This window comes from Pungitius pungitius, chromosome 2, assembly GCF_949316345.1.
Source record: "Pungitius pungitius chromosome 2, fPunPun2.1, whole genome shotgun sequence".
NCBI lineage: Eukaryota > Metazoa > Chordata > Actinopteri > Perciformes > Gasterosteidae > Pungitius > Pungitius pungitius.
This window is the reverse complement of record NC_084901.1, coordinates 27,158,236-27,175,481: the sequence shown is the minus strand read 5'-3', so window position 1 is coordinate 27,175,481 and position 17,246 is coordinate 27,158,236. Positions and strand designations below refer to the sequence as shown.

General features: G+C 43.5%; 1 protein-coding gene across 2 annotated transcripts in view; it reads left to right on the top strand.

Moving 5' to 3' along the window:
* il1rapl2 (interleukin 1 receptor accessory protein-like 2) overlaps nucleotides 1-17,246 on the top strand; it is a 287,495-nt gene that overhangs the window by 140,402 nt on the left and 129,847 nt on the right. The window lies entirely within an intron of this gene.

Here is a 17,246-nt window from a genome sequence, read left to right as displayed (position 1 = left end):
ATTTAAAAAAGTTAATGTTGGAGTCTCAATCTTCACGACTCTCCTTCCCCTGAGAAGACTTTGGGTCCGGACTGAAATACCTTTAAGATGACATTAATGCGGACATGTATGATGCTTTGGGGCCGGCTTCTTTACATGTTCGTTGCTATTTAATCACATCAGATTGCACGGCATGAATAGCTGTGGTCCTGTTTTTGTGAAACTTTCCCTAAAAATACTTACTCGACTGCGTTTTTCCTCCCACCCCGTGGAGCCAGTGGGTTCGTTTCCAAATGTCTTCCTGTACACCTGGAGTGCAGGGGTGGGGAGTCAATGAGGCACTCCCAAAGTAAGAGAGTTTGCAAAAACTAAACTTCCTATAGTTAGACCTCTGACCTTCCATCGCTTTGATAACCAACGCTCTCTCTCTCTATCTCTACCCTCAGCCCACCATTTTAGTCTGCTCCCTCTGCGTTACCCTCATCCAGCTCCCAACAGGCACACACACACACACACACACACACACTAGGGAGAAGGTGTCAGTCAAGATGGATGTTTAAGTTGGACCAACCCATCCCATATGGCAATGTGTCCTTTGTGTGTGTGTGTGTGTGTGTGTGTGTGTGTGTGTGTGTGTGTGTGTGTGTGTGTGTGTGTGTGTGTGTGTGTGGTCTAGAGAGCTGGTCCCATGGGCAGTGCCACTGAATTTGGCATTGTTCAGCTCTGCTACATCCAGTCTGCTATTGCAATGGTTCAAATTTGCACACACACACACCCACACGCACACACACACATGTTCTGCCTCAGCGAAACATCTCCATCTCCATCTCACTGCTCAGCAGCTCTGAGGCGTTTTATGTACTGTGCAGAATATCAGGAAACCGTTATGCTGAGAACAGTGATTGAGGGTGTTAACTTGCTGTAAACCCGCCATCATTATGAAAGAATATTGGGCATAATTCCATTTTATGAAGACGACCTTTCTAACTCTGCCGCGCTGCAGCAGCTTTGGGTGCTTGCTCGACACTGCTCATTTGTTCAGATGAGACTGGCTTATCTCGCACATGTAGAAGTTCACCTTTTCTGTTTGCACAGCTTCACAAGTGAATAAAGAAGGTCAGACCGCTGAGAGATATCAGCACTTTTCAGCTGCAAAAGAATACATCTAGAACTTATCATAATTTAGTATCTCTTGTCACTGACATACTTTTACCCAACCCCATAATCTGTTTTGTTCCTCCTATTAGTTCATCTGCTGCTTATTATTCCGAATGTGCTTGTAATGACTGACAGCATCTCAGAGTTCATTCTACACGAGCCTCCTGGTTTCTTCTCTAATTTCACTGCAGAATCCATCAATTTTCGGATCTGATCTTACGTATTCATAAATTATTCAAAGTGCACTTGCTGTGTGTCAGCGCTGATTTGACAGCTCCTGTCTCACACACACGCGCACGGTAAATCATCGAAGCAGAAGCAGTGACACGTCCTTCAAATGCAACCATAGCGACATATACTGTAGGCCTGCTCTCACACACACGTATATTCAGTCTAAACCTTGATGACTGGGTCTTTTCCTATCTGATTGGAAGTGCAGTGTCTGCAACTCTTCCTCTGTCCTTCAGAAGCAAAAAGAGAATCCCTTTCTGTGCTCTTCTTCCCTTTCTTTTGATGTAGATCTCCACAGTTCTTTCACTTTTTCCTTGGCTTCCTTTTTTTTCCAACAAAAAAGCGTTTTCTGGGTGCTATTTAAAATGTCATCCCTCCTAACGGGTTGTAGCTTGCCAAAAATGTTCCGTTTTGAAAAGTTTTTCCCAGATGGTTAATGCTGCAAACTAGTTATATTTAAGATAGTGACTCACAATACGCATAACAATGAACCAGGGAGGTTAAAGGTCAGAATGGGTGCACCAGATCATATTCTTCCAGCCCTTGAATTGACATATCAGGTCATAGATTAACTGTAAAGCACAGGCTTGAATGTATTCCCACTCAGAAAATGGTTTTGTTCTATAAACGAGTGAAAAAAGGGGTTTTCCGTAACATCCCTAACCCCTTTGCAAACATATATTGACTATAATTCTTTTCAATGCTTCTAGGTAACGCTATAGTCCCTTTTAGAAAACTTCCATTTTACTGTGGTAGGGTCTTGGCACTGCTCCCCCATCAGATTACCCAGAATAAATGCAATCTGGGCTTTCAGCAACGGGCCGTCAGTGTTGTCTTCGAGAGACCAGAGCTAGTGTGAGGGAAATATACTAGCTTCAGAAATAACCATAACCTCCTCCCTGGATTCATGCTCAAGTTCTGTTGATCATGTCGTCATCAGTATTAAATTGAGACTGAAAGCAAGTCAAAAAAGTTCTCACGGTGACTTTGAATGACGCTTTACATACAAGTATAACAACATTCTTTATGACGTATGTTGTTTTAGCTAACTAGCGATCAGGCTAACCTAGCCCAACTATGCTGGCTTGCGTACCGGCAGAGGTTCTTTTGACCAGTCAACTACGAGTTTGGGAACCAACGACCTAGCTAGTGAGCTAGAGCTCTGTTTTAGAGCTATTAAGTTTAGCATTTCTCCTCTGTTCACTGTTATTCCAAAATCAATCCCTAAATACAGCCTAAATGGAGCTGATATTCATTCTTACAGGAACACGTACAGAAGCATCCATGCACAGGAGGAACAGGGGGACGTTTTTTGGAACGGGGGGAAGATATGTTTATTTTTGAATGATTGTCAAGAATAAATCTTCTTGGGCCACTTGCTTCTTGTGGCAGTAACGCACCAATAAGATGGCTTCAAACCAATGAACGAGAACCAGCCCAGCATTGAGACAGGCTGTCTCTCCCTCTCTGTCCCGCTCCTTATCGCTCCCTCCTCCTCCCCCTTTTCACTTTCTCTTTCCCCCTGCCACTCTTCTCCGTCCCCTCATCCGTCTTCCCCAAGAAAAGGCCTCCACTCTCTCGTTTGCCCCCTTCACTCTCTGCTCTCCCCAGGTAGAGAAGTCAAACATCTCGCACCCTCTATCAGCCCTCCTCATTCCCTTATTCCCTGTGTTGGTGTCCCATCCGTCTACCCTACTCAGAACCCATTCTGACACATTCTGTTTGTTAATCGGGAGTGTATTGGACTTCCATTCATGATGCACCAGGCCAATATAATGGTCTATTTCTGACCAATGGGACAAATCCCCTCAGCTGTCTGGCTTCTCCTGCCTCACACTTTGCATTATTCAGATTGCCAGACACTGTGAGAGCAGCAGAGATGCACCAGGGGCTGAAGGTGCTGAAAAATGCTAAAAAGTATTGAATGCTGCAGTCCAAAGTTCTATTTAATTGGTGGTGTAAAATATTTGTCGGCCAACCTGGGATTTGTAACATTGTGTTTTAATGCAAACTGTGGGTCCGCTACATTTTTTCTTCGACACAAATGTGTAAATCGCGTCATTTTCTGTATTAACTTTTGTCATCCTTGAAGGCCCAGACATGTTAACTATCCTGAAGGAGGTTTTCCCCATAGCTACAAGAGCACCTAGATAACACTTGATGTGTGTATTAACTGCTTTTGGGCTCAAATAACGTGTAGTGCTGAGCACCTGTGCTTTCCTTAAAAGCCCAAACCACTGCACCCACATCCCCTGTAATGCCTTTTCTTTTGTCCTAACCTTGTCACCAGCTAGAATGACTTGCTCACAGAAACTTCAGCAGTGAATTTAGCTGCTCCAACGACCTTGAACTGGAAACTGAGACCTTCCAAACTGCATTTTATGACTGGTGGAACCATGATAGCGCTCCCTAATCATGCGCAATGCTTGCTGATGTGTGAAAGCTATTTCACACTACTGACTACCGGTCCATATAGACAGTGCATTATAGAAAGATGCCCCCCCCCCAACTTCTCCTCCTTATCCCAGATAAAGGCAGGCTACGAAGTTGGCTCTGCTTTGTACTTTCTCATCCAGAGGCGGTTCTTTACCAAGTCTGTCAGGTGCCTTTTATATGATTTTCAGTCCATTATGTTTAGTGTTTTTCATGAGCAAAGACTTTGGTGTGGTTTCTATGGGGAGAACTCTCTTTAACAATGTGCGCATTACAAAAATAAAGCGTTAATGTAATTTCAGCTGGCTGATTTAAATATAATAAACATTTTTTATATATCTGCTACCCCAGTTTAAGTGTTAACGTTTAATTTAGAAAGGAAAGACACAATGTGAACTAAACTGTCACAGTCTGGGTACTTGCCCTGTTTTATTTTGTAGTGTCATGTCTCTTGTGTCCCCGGGGTAACTTCCTGCCTTGTCCGGTCATCCCCTGTGAGTGGCCCTTTCTCAATATGCGTTCTTGTGAGGACTTTTGTTCTCGTGGACTCGTGAAACGTCATCAGTCGCAGCCCGACTGTTCCAATTCTAAAGTCTGCATCTGGCCGAGAACGGTCATAATACCCGGATGTGACTCGCCCCGCCCATTTTACCGGGCATGCATCGGAGCAGGCTCGTCTGTTCTTGTGAGAGCCAAATATCCCAGAATGCATGCACGTGGAGATGTGAGGTGTAGTTAACGGACCGTCAGACCCTCCAGCACCGGGCGGTCAGCTCATCTCAGCCCGCACAGAGCAGCCTGTTTTCGGCGAGACTTCTGTGAAATGCTCCACTGGTTTTCACGTCTCAGAAGCGGTTATTCATGAGATTTAACTGTACTATAACGAGTCTTCATACGTTTTATTGTGGTGTCAGAGACTGATGTTGTTCACCGGCAACGTGTTTAAGGACACAGTTTAGATTCATAACTTCCTGTTGTAACTCACCCTGACATGCACGCACACACGTTAGGGATACGTCTTTCAGACAACCCGTGCTATTGAACAAAAGAGAGAAGTCAACGGCATTTACTGAAAGCCAAACATTTCTGCAGGCAACACTGGCAGAAATACAATCTGAGATTTACGTTCTCTCTGAGAACTTTAACGTCTTGTCTGTATCCGCAGAGTGCAGCTTGTTTATTGTCCATCATTGTGCATTAAAACTAACGATGTTTTAATTAAAGACCTTGAGGAGGCCGTCCTCGAGACTCTAAACCGGCAGCAGAACTTCAGCTTCAAAGAAACTCTGAAGCTCTGAATTATAATAATAATACATTTTAAAAAATCCACATATGAATTATTGTATAGTTCTCTGTAAGATCGTTGATGTGTGGTCAGCAGCTTGCTGTACGAGGACCACTACACTGATTATCAGCCTCTTGATGTTTGAGTAACAAGACAAACGGTAGGTGTGTGTGCATTCAAGTATTATAGTAGTAGTATAATAGTTTATTTTTTGTTACTGTATCCAACCTCCTCCTCCTAAAATTATAAAGCTAATTATTTTATGACTGATTATATATATGGTGGTCAATATTATATATACCATTTTTAATTTTAAATGAAAATGAAACAAAAGCTTGTTAATAGTAAAATATTTAAGTCAAAAACAAAATTAAAACGTATTAGCAAGACCAGCTGACGTGGTGACGTCATCAAGTCAGCTGCTGTTCCAATTGCGGAAATGACCGTTCTCCGTTCTCCCGAACCTGCGAGTCAGGACTCCAGAGTCTGTCTCCCGAGTCTGTTCTCGCGGGAACGCAAGTCCGTTCTCGCCATCTCAGGTATTGAGAAAAGGCCGGTGTCTGCCATGTCCATGATTGTTTCCACCTGTGTCCAATCACCTGCACCTCCCCTGTGTATTTAAGACATGTGAGTCTCCCTTGTTGCATCATTGCAAGTTCTGATTTCAGGGCCTGAGTGTAATCTCACGTCTCGTCTGTGTTTCCTCCCCTCGACATTTTGTATTGTTTGAATTTGGAACTCTTGACCATTAAAGTCCGTTTTTGTTTGTGCAAAACTCTGCACCTGAGTCCTCCTTCCTGCCTCTGCCAACCACAGTCCAGACATGATTTAAAGTGGCAATGATGAATCTATACCAAAGGTGAAAATTTGTCAAGAACTTGATGGGAAGTAACAAACCCCTCATTTCCTTTGGTGTTCCAAAACCATTGAAAGGTTAAACACTGATTTAAATTCTGAAAATATGAAACTTAGCTTATTATAGTGATCCTAAGTCAGATCAAGGATAAGAGGTATATTAATATTCCACAAATCGCTCATCAACTTAACCTGCGTGGTAACATATGTCAGAGACGTTTCGGGCAGGAGCTGAAAACTCGAGTTTAAAGGCAGAAAAAGCCAAATGCCTGGATCAGTTGCCAGAAGTCTGGTATGTTACTTTGGTCCTCTTGTGGTTAAGCTTCCCATTAGGAAATCACAAGACATTTAGTAAATAAAAGCATCCTTCCGGTGCTGCTCTGAAAGTCGACTAGTTTGCCATCGGTTTTTCAGAGCTATGCTTGTACTTGAGAACATGAAGCCGGTTGCATCAGCAGACTGTCACTCAATGTAACATCTGTCAGAGTGCAAAATGCACAACCTGCAGTTTGTACAGGTATGGTACAATATCTGAGGAATAAAGTGTTTGGATGTCAACACATTATATTGCCGCGTTTTGATCTGCAGGGTTGATATCCTGAATATTAAATCAAATTGACTCAAAGCCAGAATACTGTAGTGGGTGTGGAAATATTAAAATGACTGTAAAGACTCTCGTACACAAATGTAAAGCTGTCAGTATTAATGGGAAAGTTATTTGGGCAAAAATGAGAACGTTTCACGAAGATGTTTCAAATGGCTGAAAGAGTAACAGGATACATCTTTTCTTATCAGGTGTGTCGTAAGCTTGTTTAAATGGATTCATCATTTATACATATGAATGTGTGTGTGTGCGCTGATTGTAAACCGCTGTTTGCTATTGCACATCCCAGTCGTTCTCCCTGAGAAAACATAATGGAACGCTCCAAATAAAGCTGTAGGAAAGTGTGTGAATACACAAAAGGACAGACAGAGAGAAGGAACGGGGTATATAGTGTATGGTGATGAGCATAAACTGGTCAGATCATCAACTGATTCATTTATGTAATCAGGCCACTGCTCCCCATGTTGCCTGAGGAGGAAGAGGTGTAGATGAGCACTAAGGCCCACTTGTAGACACGACCGTACATTAAAAGATGGATGCATGATCCTATATGACGCTGATCCAATGTAAACCCATTCAAGTCAGTATCGGATGATGTGCTTTCGAATGTGAGAAGCTCCGCCTGGAGAAGAGGCAGAGTGGACCAGGCTGGTTCTACACAACTGTCATACCAGGAGACTGCTGTTCCTTTCCTGTGTCACCGACTCAACCTCTGCTTCCAGCATGTTTTCTAGTGGAGCTAGCAAATGTCAAAGCCATGTAAATACATCAGGTCAATTCTAATTCAAATTCTATGATTGATATTTTGTACTCCAACTAATAAGGCGGGCTTTCGGATGGTACAAGCCGCTTCCCTCTTGCTGCACACCCTTATCTCTCTTTTTGTCGGCCAATATTATGCTAGCTGAACTTTGCTATTCCTCCCCCGATCCGGCCCTGTAATTGGATCAATCGTCACATTAATGACATCAAGGGTGTATGCAGAAAAACAAACATGGCCCGTAATGAGCGCGTGAGTTATTAAAAATTTGTACCGACAATTACGTGCATCTCATTAAATATTAATGATCATTTGTAAAAGCACTTCACTAAACAAAAGGCCTGTGTTGGATATTTATGGACCAGCGCTATCTGAGTAAACACAGGAGGATTTAGCTTTGAAGAGTGAAGCCTAGTTTATGGTTCTGCGTTTTCAGAGAAACGCAAGGACACGCACACCAAGAGCACCTTGTGTGCTTCTTGCGTGCTTCTGGCGTGCGTTGACCATTTTTTCTAGACCAGCGCCAAAAGCTACGCAAGCCTCACGCAGCCCGCAAGGCTGTGATTGGTCTGCTAACTACATCCTTTCCGGGGTCTCACATTTCGTAGCACAATACCGCCATTTTTAAAAGTGGGACTTTTTGGATCATATTGAGAAGCTTTTGTCGGAAGAAATACGAAAATGGACGCAGATCGCCAACGTCAGTTTGCCGGTCGAGGGGTGCACAAAGGTGTGGAGGAAAATACAGCACAAATATGTCCGCGAAAAAAAGACAATGCAGGAGGCAAAGTCTTTTTATGTATCCCTATCGGGTTGGGCCCACACATAAAATAAATAAATAAATATACCAACGACTTCCACTCACAAAGATGTCACTCTCTAGGTTTTGTCTTCGACAAAAAACGTTACGCCATCCAGTGTGCCAATGAATTGCTTTGCAACACTTGCAAGCCTTTTTAGAACCATCAATTGAAACCTATTTAGAGTGACTGTAAAACGTGTTGGAAGAGAATTGATCTTTGTGATACGTGTCAATGGGATCAACTCAGGCACCCTCTCTTTTTTGGATCCCAATTCACCTCTTTTTAAATGGAGTCATGGAGATGGTGGTTTTGAGTACTTAGGTACCTAAAGTTGGTGTTGTGTCTGGTGTGATTTCCTCTGAAATCTAGTGCAACATGAGGTAGTCTGTGCTTAAAGCTACAGGGGTACTTATACCCTGCCAGGTGCAGGTACCTCAAAGTTATACTGTACTTGAGTAAGGAATTCCACACAACCACCTGGTCAACAGTGTGTGTATGTGTGTGTGTGTGGTGACTGTCGGGGTAGCAGCAGGTAATGAAGGTGACCGAAAGAAAGGTGAAGTTGCCAGGTTTTGTGGCACAGAATCCCCCTCATCCATGTCAGACTTTAAAAGGATTGGCACAAACAAGCTCACACAGGAAAACCACGGCAACCCAAAGCATGCCAACAGATCGTACGTACACAAACGGCTTCTAACACACATTTCATATTGTCTTTAACCCTTCATAAACACTAATAAATTCAAATTCAATCATAAAGGTTTATCCTGGATCCCTTGGTTTAAAACCAACCTAAATCCTAACTCTTACCTTCAGACATTATTCAGAAACAAATCCCAGTTTCCAACTTCCACTGACCATAAGACCTCAATGTGTAGCCTTGCTCGACTAACCTTTCTTCTGCTTTCGCTCTTTTCCACCTTGGCTTCCTTTTTATCTCATACATTCGTCACCTTCGTTTGTCCAGAAAATACATTCTGAACAAGGTGCAGCGTTTGAGATTGAAGGTTAATCATGTCAACCTCACCGGATAAGAAGGAAGGTCACTGAAAGCAGTTGGAGATGTAGTGAAAATGAAAATGTCTCTCCTCTTTGGCCTTCTGACTGGGTTAACGTACCTGTGCCCCCCCCCTCCACCCCCGAAGGCCTTGCTGACCACCTGGGAGCAGAAGACTGTACCGTTTTTGACTTTCCTGCTGCTCTTCAGCAACTTCACTGCAGATAGTTGTAAAATATTCAATAGATACACAGTTAACCGGGCTGAGAGAGGGAGAGAAACAAAGCGATGATGGGAAGTGAGCGGTAGGTAGGTGGGTACAGTAGGTGGAGTGAGAGGAGGACACAGAGGACAGATTTAGCGAAACAGAAAGATGCTGAGTGGAGGAAAGCGGAGCTGCAGGAGACAGCATGTCAGAGGCGTTTGACAGGTGTAGGAGTTCATTATTCTGCCGCTTCTTCATGGCGTCCACCAAGCATAGCTCTATCTCTTGCTTTTCTACCAAACCTTTCCTCTCATCAGCATCAATGATCTTTGCTGCAGTCGGGCCTTTAGTTGTTTAGACTCCGTCACAAAGACGCTCAGGCTTTATTAGACTTGACTTACGGGGCCGTGGTGTGTAAAGAGAACAACAGTGCTGGATCTCAAAATATAACTTTGCACTTGTCTGTTTATCTCCGTAAACAAACCAATAAAAATTAGAGGGAAATGTTACTTTTTGTAGTTGCTTGTGTCAACTCAACAATGGGATATTGTGGAATCTCTGTTCTGGTCGACCAATATCTGACTCTAGCCAAACCCCACTAGAACACTCTTTACTGCACCTAGCTGCTGTGAACACACAGTGACAAATAAAGAGACGACCGAGGAACCTTAGAAATCTTTTCATTGAAGTGCAGAAAAGGGAGACTGAGCTCGACACTGTGGCGAGGTTTAAGCAAACAAATTGAACTCTTGACTCTAAAGGGCTGTCGGAGGCCTGATATGGAATGTTGAAGATAAGTATTTAGAAAGCCAAATGGTAAGTTGCCAACATATTTAAATGTGAACGGGCTGTTTCAATCCCATTTCCTCTCTACCTTTGTCACACTCCCCTGTACTTTTCCCCGCCCCCCCTTCCCCTCTCCTTAGGATTCTGTCAGTGGGCAGGTGTGCAGCCACTTCTCTTTATTAATGACGGGCAGGAAGAAAGCGAAGGGTGTGTGTGTGTGTGTGTGTGTGCGTAACACACTAGAGAACCTGACAAATGCGGGAGTGACTGCGCAGCACGCTCCATCGGCACAGTGACAAATGGCGAGGGCAGGAGACGCGTGCATACGAGAACACACAAACACACACGCAGAGAGACACCGAGTAGCGGTTGACAGAGGACAATGTTTCTGGGGGCCACGGCTTGTTTTCTTCTGCTCAGGACGTTTTTCTGAGATTCGGTTCCATCTTTCAACCCCAATGGAGTGGTGGAAAGGTTTCAGCCAAGGAGAGTTGATTAATCAAGTGATGAATCAAGTGTTTGTTTGTTCAAACACAAAGGGAAGGTCTGTCAGTGTGATGACATCATATCTCTGCTCTGCCAGTTTATAGGAGGTTTTTTGGGGTTTTTGCTGTTGAGAAGGTAGCTCGTAGTCAGTGCATTTGCAGCCACATCAGTGATATAGTTGTGACTATAAACGTGTATGGCTCACATATAAGGTTGCTGATCACCCCTTTCATAGAATTTGGAAGGGCTGACCAAATGTGACCTCCATAGGAAATGGAGGAGAAACACTAGATCTGTCAATTCATCAAATGGAAAACAGCCCCATTCACACCTACACATACACAAACCCCTCTCCACAAATACATCAAATTCTAAACATTTTAAACAGCGCTCAACATTAAAAAACAACTTTATTTGTGCCTTGCGCTCATTTTACTCTCGGCAGCTGTTGAGGCAATTTTCTGCCACAGAGGCTCTGGACCTAATTATTGAACAAGGTGAAGAGGGGTTGAAGCGGAGACAGAGGAAGATGTCTCAGAAATTGAAGACAACATTGATCCTAATTTTGAACTGTACTATTATGAGACCAGTTCACACATGGCGAGGAAGTGGCACCAAAAGAACAGGCACCTGAGGTGACCTTCCAGTCCAAGGGTGGCGACTTGATGTGATGTTCATGCTCACCGGACTGTGGAAGCAAGAGATGATAACAGGATAAGGATGAAACCAGGGCAAACACAATCACGTATCCAGTTTCTAGCTCTCTTAGTCCATTGTGGGTATTGTACTGGACACGACAAGCCTTGAGGGGGGGGCGGGGGGGGTGGCATCATCCGTTTCTATTCTTTGTAGATTAGTTATTCATGTGAACCACTAGTTGGTGTACAGCTTGAAAAGGTGAAGTACAATTTGGTGATGATTAAAGGTTTTTGTGTTAGTGTAAAAGCAGTTAAATCTGTGACCAGGAACACTGAAGTAAGGGGGGGGGGGGAGACGAACATGACAGGAGGCATACGTAAGGGCACTTTCACTTCACTAAGGAGTTTTGTTCTTAACTATTTAGGTTGTTTCCTGTGCAGAAGGAAATTGATTTGGAGAAGACATTTATGCGTTTCTTTCTGGCTGACCGGAAAACGTGTGAAACTGCAATTAGAAATGCTAAGAAGAGTTTGAGAAAGCCTTTTGATTAATAACAATTTCTGCCTTTAGAAAAATAAATAAAAATTACAGTGTAATGCACTTACTGTATTGTTTGCATGAACACTTATTCATGGTGTTGTACCCTATTATGGATGGGGGTTGGTATGATGTTTGTGTCAGTAGGGGTACCAGAGGAGTCACTACATACAAGCATGAGAAGAAGAAGTCTGCCCTGATCAGTCCTTACGGAAATACGGACTTTGTTTCCAGAAAAACTCGCCGGTTGGAGATAGATCATCAGTCATTGCTTCCCCTACTCATTTATTAGTGTATTATACCAAGGAACCACATTTCATTCGACATTGATTTATTTATGTTTGTAATGCGACTAACTGCTTTTTTCCATCTTTGTCTGCTAATCTCGGCCCTTTTAATCGCCGTTTCCTCGTCCATTATTCAAGAAGAAGTAACTCGATAAGGGCAACATTCTTTCACATTCAACTCTCCTGGTATTATTCTCTTTCTTCTCCGCATGTGCCTTCTTTGTTCCTCCTCTCCATCATTCCATTGTCTCCCCCTAATATGTCCATTCATGCATTCATACATGAGTTTCTTGGGGAGTTATTATGGTTAATCAGAAGGCCAATGTGTTCTGCCTCCAAGGGAAATGACACTCATTACTTTTCATTAAGTATTTTGGGTCACTATTAGTCCCTCATCCTCTTCTCTTTTGTTCATCTCTGTATTCGGTGACCTAATGTAAAAAATGGAGCACTTTTTAGAGAACAATTTGATGGTTTTTCAAACACGTTTAGTCCCATGATTGGACTCCCGTGGCACAGGCTCAATGGAGGTTTTCAAGAGGGCACATGGCAGAGCCTTGAACACAAGTGGAAACCGCACTGCAAAGCGTGGTGGTCTGGCCTCCAGCCTGACCAATCCAATCCCCTTTTTCTTCTCCTTAAGAGAGCCCACTCTGCTGTTTCGGGGCGCCGTTTAACGATGGAGAGGTCCACGAAAGCCTCCTCTAAGATGAAACAGATGTCTTGTGGTTCAGATAAACTGGAATTTACAGATAGAGGGTCGAAACGTATAGTGAGTAAACAAATTATTTAGAGTAAGGTAAAGTATGTATGACTATTTAAAGATGCATGTAAAATTGCACCAGACGCGAGGGCTGGCCTCTGCCATCTCAAGTCAGAAAAACAGGACAGAACACATTGCACAGTAAAGGCTGAATTGATTGGATGGGTCCTTTGCCGACCAGTGAACCGCTACCTCGTAATTCCAAATCCTGGACCTGTCCCCAGGCTAATACAAGCGCTCTGCATGGGGACACTTGGAATTGTAAAGTTTGGATCAGGGTTAGTCACGCCGAGCGAGAGGCCTATTCACACCACGGGGGGCTGCAAACAAAGCCCACCGGGGAGGAAGAAAAAGTGACCTACGTCAAATCAAACAGATGGATCCTTATTGAATACTTTATGCATGGGCAGAAAGTTATTCAGAGAGAACGTAAATCTCAGATTGTATTTCTGCCAGTGTTGCCTGCAGAAATGTTTGGCTTTCAGTAAACGCCGTTGACTTCTCTCTTTTGTTCAATAGCACGGGTTGTCTGAAAGACGTATCCCTAACGTGTGTGCGTGCATGTCAGGGTGAATACATTTCAGTCGGTTTGGTAGCATTAGACCGAGGGCAGATTGTGGTCAACTCCATTTATTCAGCATTTACGATTTTGTGCGTGTGTTGCTCGGTGTCTGTTATCCCTGTGTTGCCTGTGTGTGTGTGTGTGTCTGTGTGTGTGTGTTGCACCAACAGCCTCATATGGTGATAGATGTTGTTATAGCTCCATTGCACTGAATGGAGGAAGAAAACCGACACATGCATTACCATATTCATGCTGCTCACTAAATAGATATTGTGTGTGTGGGGGGGTTGTTTTGTGTGTAAATGTGTGTCTAGGTGTGTGTGTGTGTGTGTGTGTGTGTGTGGAGTCCAATGGTTTGCGCAACAAAATTTGATGAGTCATTCTAAAAATGGTAAAGAGATTCTGTCTTTCTCAACCTCAGACTTCTTTTCTTCATCATTCACTCTCTCACACACACACACACACACACACACACACACACACACACACACACATACACAGGCTAAGCCTACTCTTATAAAATGTGTTATGAGAGAAAAAGTAACCATCAAGATGGCTGTATGCTGAAATTGAACATCAGCTCAAAAACATTTGGCCAAATGGTGCCCCCCCCCCTCCCCCCTCTCTCTTTCTCTCTCTCTATTTTGCCGTTTCTTTGGCTCTATTCTTCTCCCTCTCACTTGAGTTATAAATTGCCCTGCAGTGGTGATATACCTTTAGTGTGTGTGTGTTCCCTTTCTGGGCGTCTGTGTTTGTGAATGTGGAGATCATTATATGTGTGTGTATGTGTGTGTGTGTGAGGTCAGGTCAAGCTATTATTATGGCAGCAGCTGTAGTGGTATTGCAGGGGATTGTGGGAGCATGCAGACAGGCTGGGAGCTCTGAGGGGATTTTGTGTATGAGTGACAGGACTGAACTAAATATGCTGTGCTGTGCATTCACACCACATAGCGCGCAGTCCTGGAGCTATTAAACATAACGGAACACTCCGTTTTAATACTTTTATGAGGAAATAATGATTCAACCTTTAGGCTGTACTTTGGAAGCACTTATTGTTTGATTGGTTTATCTGGAAAAACATCCTCCGAGTAAAGCATGCGTCCGGACTATTAATAGGAGCTAACTGCTAGTGAAGCGCCACCGCAAAAACTGTGCTTCATTGCGTTTGCAATTGCTTTGGAAATGTCAAGAAGTAACTGTTGACCGAGAATTTTCATGGGGAAGTGGCGTCATTTAAAAAGGGAAAATGAATGTAAAAACATTTTTTAAATGCTGGGGCAGGCCTGAGAGGAGTTAGTCTACCTTAAAGTCAGCCCACGTGAGACTGAACTGCACTTAGGTACTAAATCTCTTCACGCTGATCAGCAGCTGGCAATAAAAAGACCCCGACAAATGATGCATACACGCTGCAACATTCAGCTGCAGCGTGTATGGTTACTGACTCATTCATGTCGTCTAACTCCATCTACCTTACCCAAACCAGCACTCTGTCCCACTGCATTTGGGTCAATCCTCGAAACCGTGTTTGCTAGATTGTTGGTGTGTCCTCATAGATCACCACCCCAGAGAACACCTCTGCCGTCCTTTTCACTTCAGATACAGTTTTTGGAGAAACTTGATGATGATGGTTCGGGGACTCTGTTTGAACCTCAGGCGGAAGTGATGTATCCGGCCTCGCTGACACCTCGCCTCCACATTTATTATGTCTACAGACGCATGCAGCCGTCCTCTCCAGCACACACACGCACACATAGGCAGTGCGTCGGCCTCATGCACTTCTACCCTCACCTACATGGGGCCGTGCACAAGCGGCAGCAGGAGCAGCCATGAATGAATTATCAGGAGTTGGCTTTGGTTGTGACCTGCAGCTTCACACAGCCCCCTCGCTCCAGTGTTCTTATGAATGCGTGTGTGTATGTGTGTGAATGTGACCTGTGTTAAACAATAACCGAAACAAAAGGCATTAGTTCAGCAGACCAAACTAATGTATTTTTTTTATTAATGCGATGTCCTCGGTGCATTCGTGTGTGTGTGTGTGTGTGCTTGTGTGTGTGTGCTTGTGTGCGAGCCTCTGTATTAGGTGTTGAATGGCCTGCATCCACGCCTTCGATTTGTGTCAACTCATTAATTTACAACCACAAAGACAGACCCGTCTACTCATTACTTAATATTCACACACACATATTTCCACTTCCATTGAAAGATGTCTCTTGTGCCCACGCACACACAAACGTTCCCACTCATGCAGTGAGTTATTGTGCCTGTAGTCTTATGAATATCTTGCAACTAAACTCAATGATTAAATGACTGCTGTCAAATAATGTGATTGTGTGTGTGTGTGTTTAGGTGTGTGTGTGTGTGTGTGTCCTTAGAGACAGACCCATGGATGAGGTCTAAATAATTTGCGGGTGAAAGAGTGCTTGTGTGTTTGTACGTTGATAAGTTATTAATTCCATCCAGCCTCTGTATGACCTAATGCATATTGCTCAATCTATAAATGTAACCAATTAAGCGCGCAGCTCTAAATCTGCGCCGCAAAGTCATGCAAATGAAGTCCTTAAATCTCCGGAAACAAACTCACGCAAATTGCACTCGACACATGTGAAGGGCTGCTCAAACATGTGCTCTCCGGCACACAGCAGTAACCATGGTAACAGTCGTCTGACTTCCAAACCATTTAAAAGGTGAACAGTTTAAGAGTCAGGACCGGATCAGCATGCATGGATCGAAGATATCTCACACAAAGTAGTTCCTAGTTTTTTTGCGCCATATCCCATGAGATCCAACCTGTTACCTGCAAATGAAAATTAACTTCTGTCTCCAAAGGACACAACTTTGAAGTTGAATCAAGGCCCAAAAACTACTCTGTTATCTTTGAAAAAGGTTGTCATTTTGCGTTTCAATATCTACGGAAGAAACCTAAACCTGAGTATGCAGGTTTGGGGACAAGTACTTTTTTTATACTGTCTGAATACTTAACAGAACTGGGGAACACATCTACTCTTGTGTCAATCAGAAAATGTTCATTGTAATTAATATATTTTATATTGTATTGTCGACATTATCTGGTCATATCAACAGATTTGTCATGATAACCCTAATAGCAGAATGGCGTAATAACCCACCAAGAGGAAAACCAATAATGACGTGAGGCTGAGGAGGCATTTTTGGGGAGGCTTTATTTCTGCAGCGTAGCAGGCTGTGATTCAGAGGGAAGGCCCTGAGGCAAAGTGTCTGAAAGGCTACAGCTAAAACGGAGCACATCAATCTGAGCCTCAGGCATAGAGTGGGGAAACCGGAAAAGAAGTCTGAGGACCAAAGGACAGAGATAAGAGAAGATAAGTGAAGAGAGGGACACGGACAGGATGGCTGGGGGAGGAGGGGTGTCCATTTGGGAAAGCTCCTTGTCATTCTCTGCCCTGACCTCCACGTCTCAACACCTCCTGTTCTCCTCCCTCTACAATGTTTTTTTTGTTCGTCACGGTTGACCGAGTCCCCCCCCCCCCCCCCCCCCCCAGCATGGCAACACTTTCTCCCGTCTTCTCTCTATCCTCATTTGGCCTCGACCTCTTCCTTCATTTTTCTCAATCTGTCTCTCCAATTTTTGTTTTCTGCTTATCGGGGCAATAGATAAATGACAAAAAAGGCTAAAGGGTTATTTTCAGTTAATATATGTATGTTATTTGTCTGTCTTTCTTTTACTTACTTATTGTTTTTATCAATCCAGTTGTGGCTTTGTTGTAAACAGTATAGTTTCAATTGTTATACATGCATCTCTTTACATCTGTTGCCTTTTGTTAAAGGCTCACAAAAAAGCAATATCAAATTTAGTTGAATATTTTCATTTTGCCTTGAAGGCGAATAATGTTATCAAAT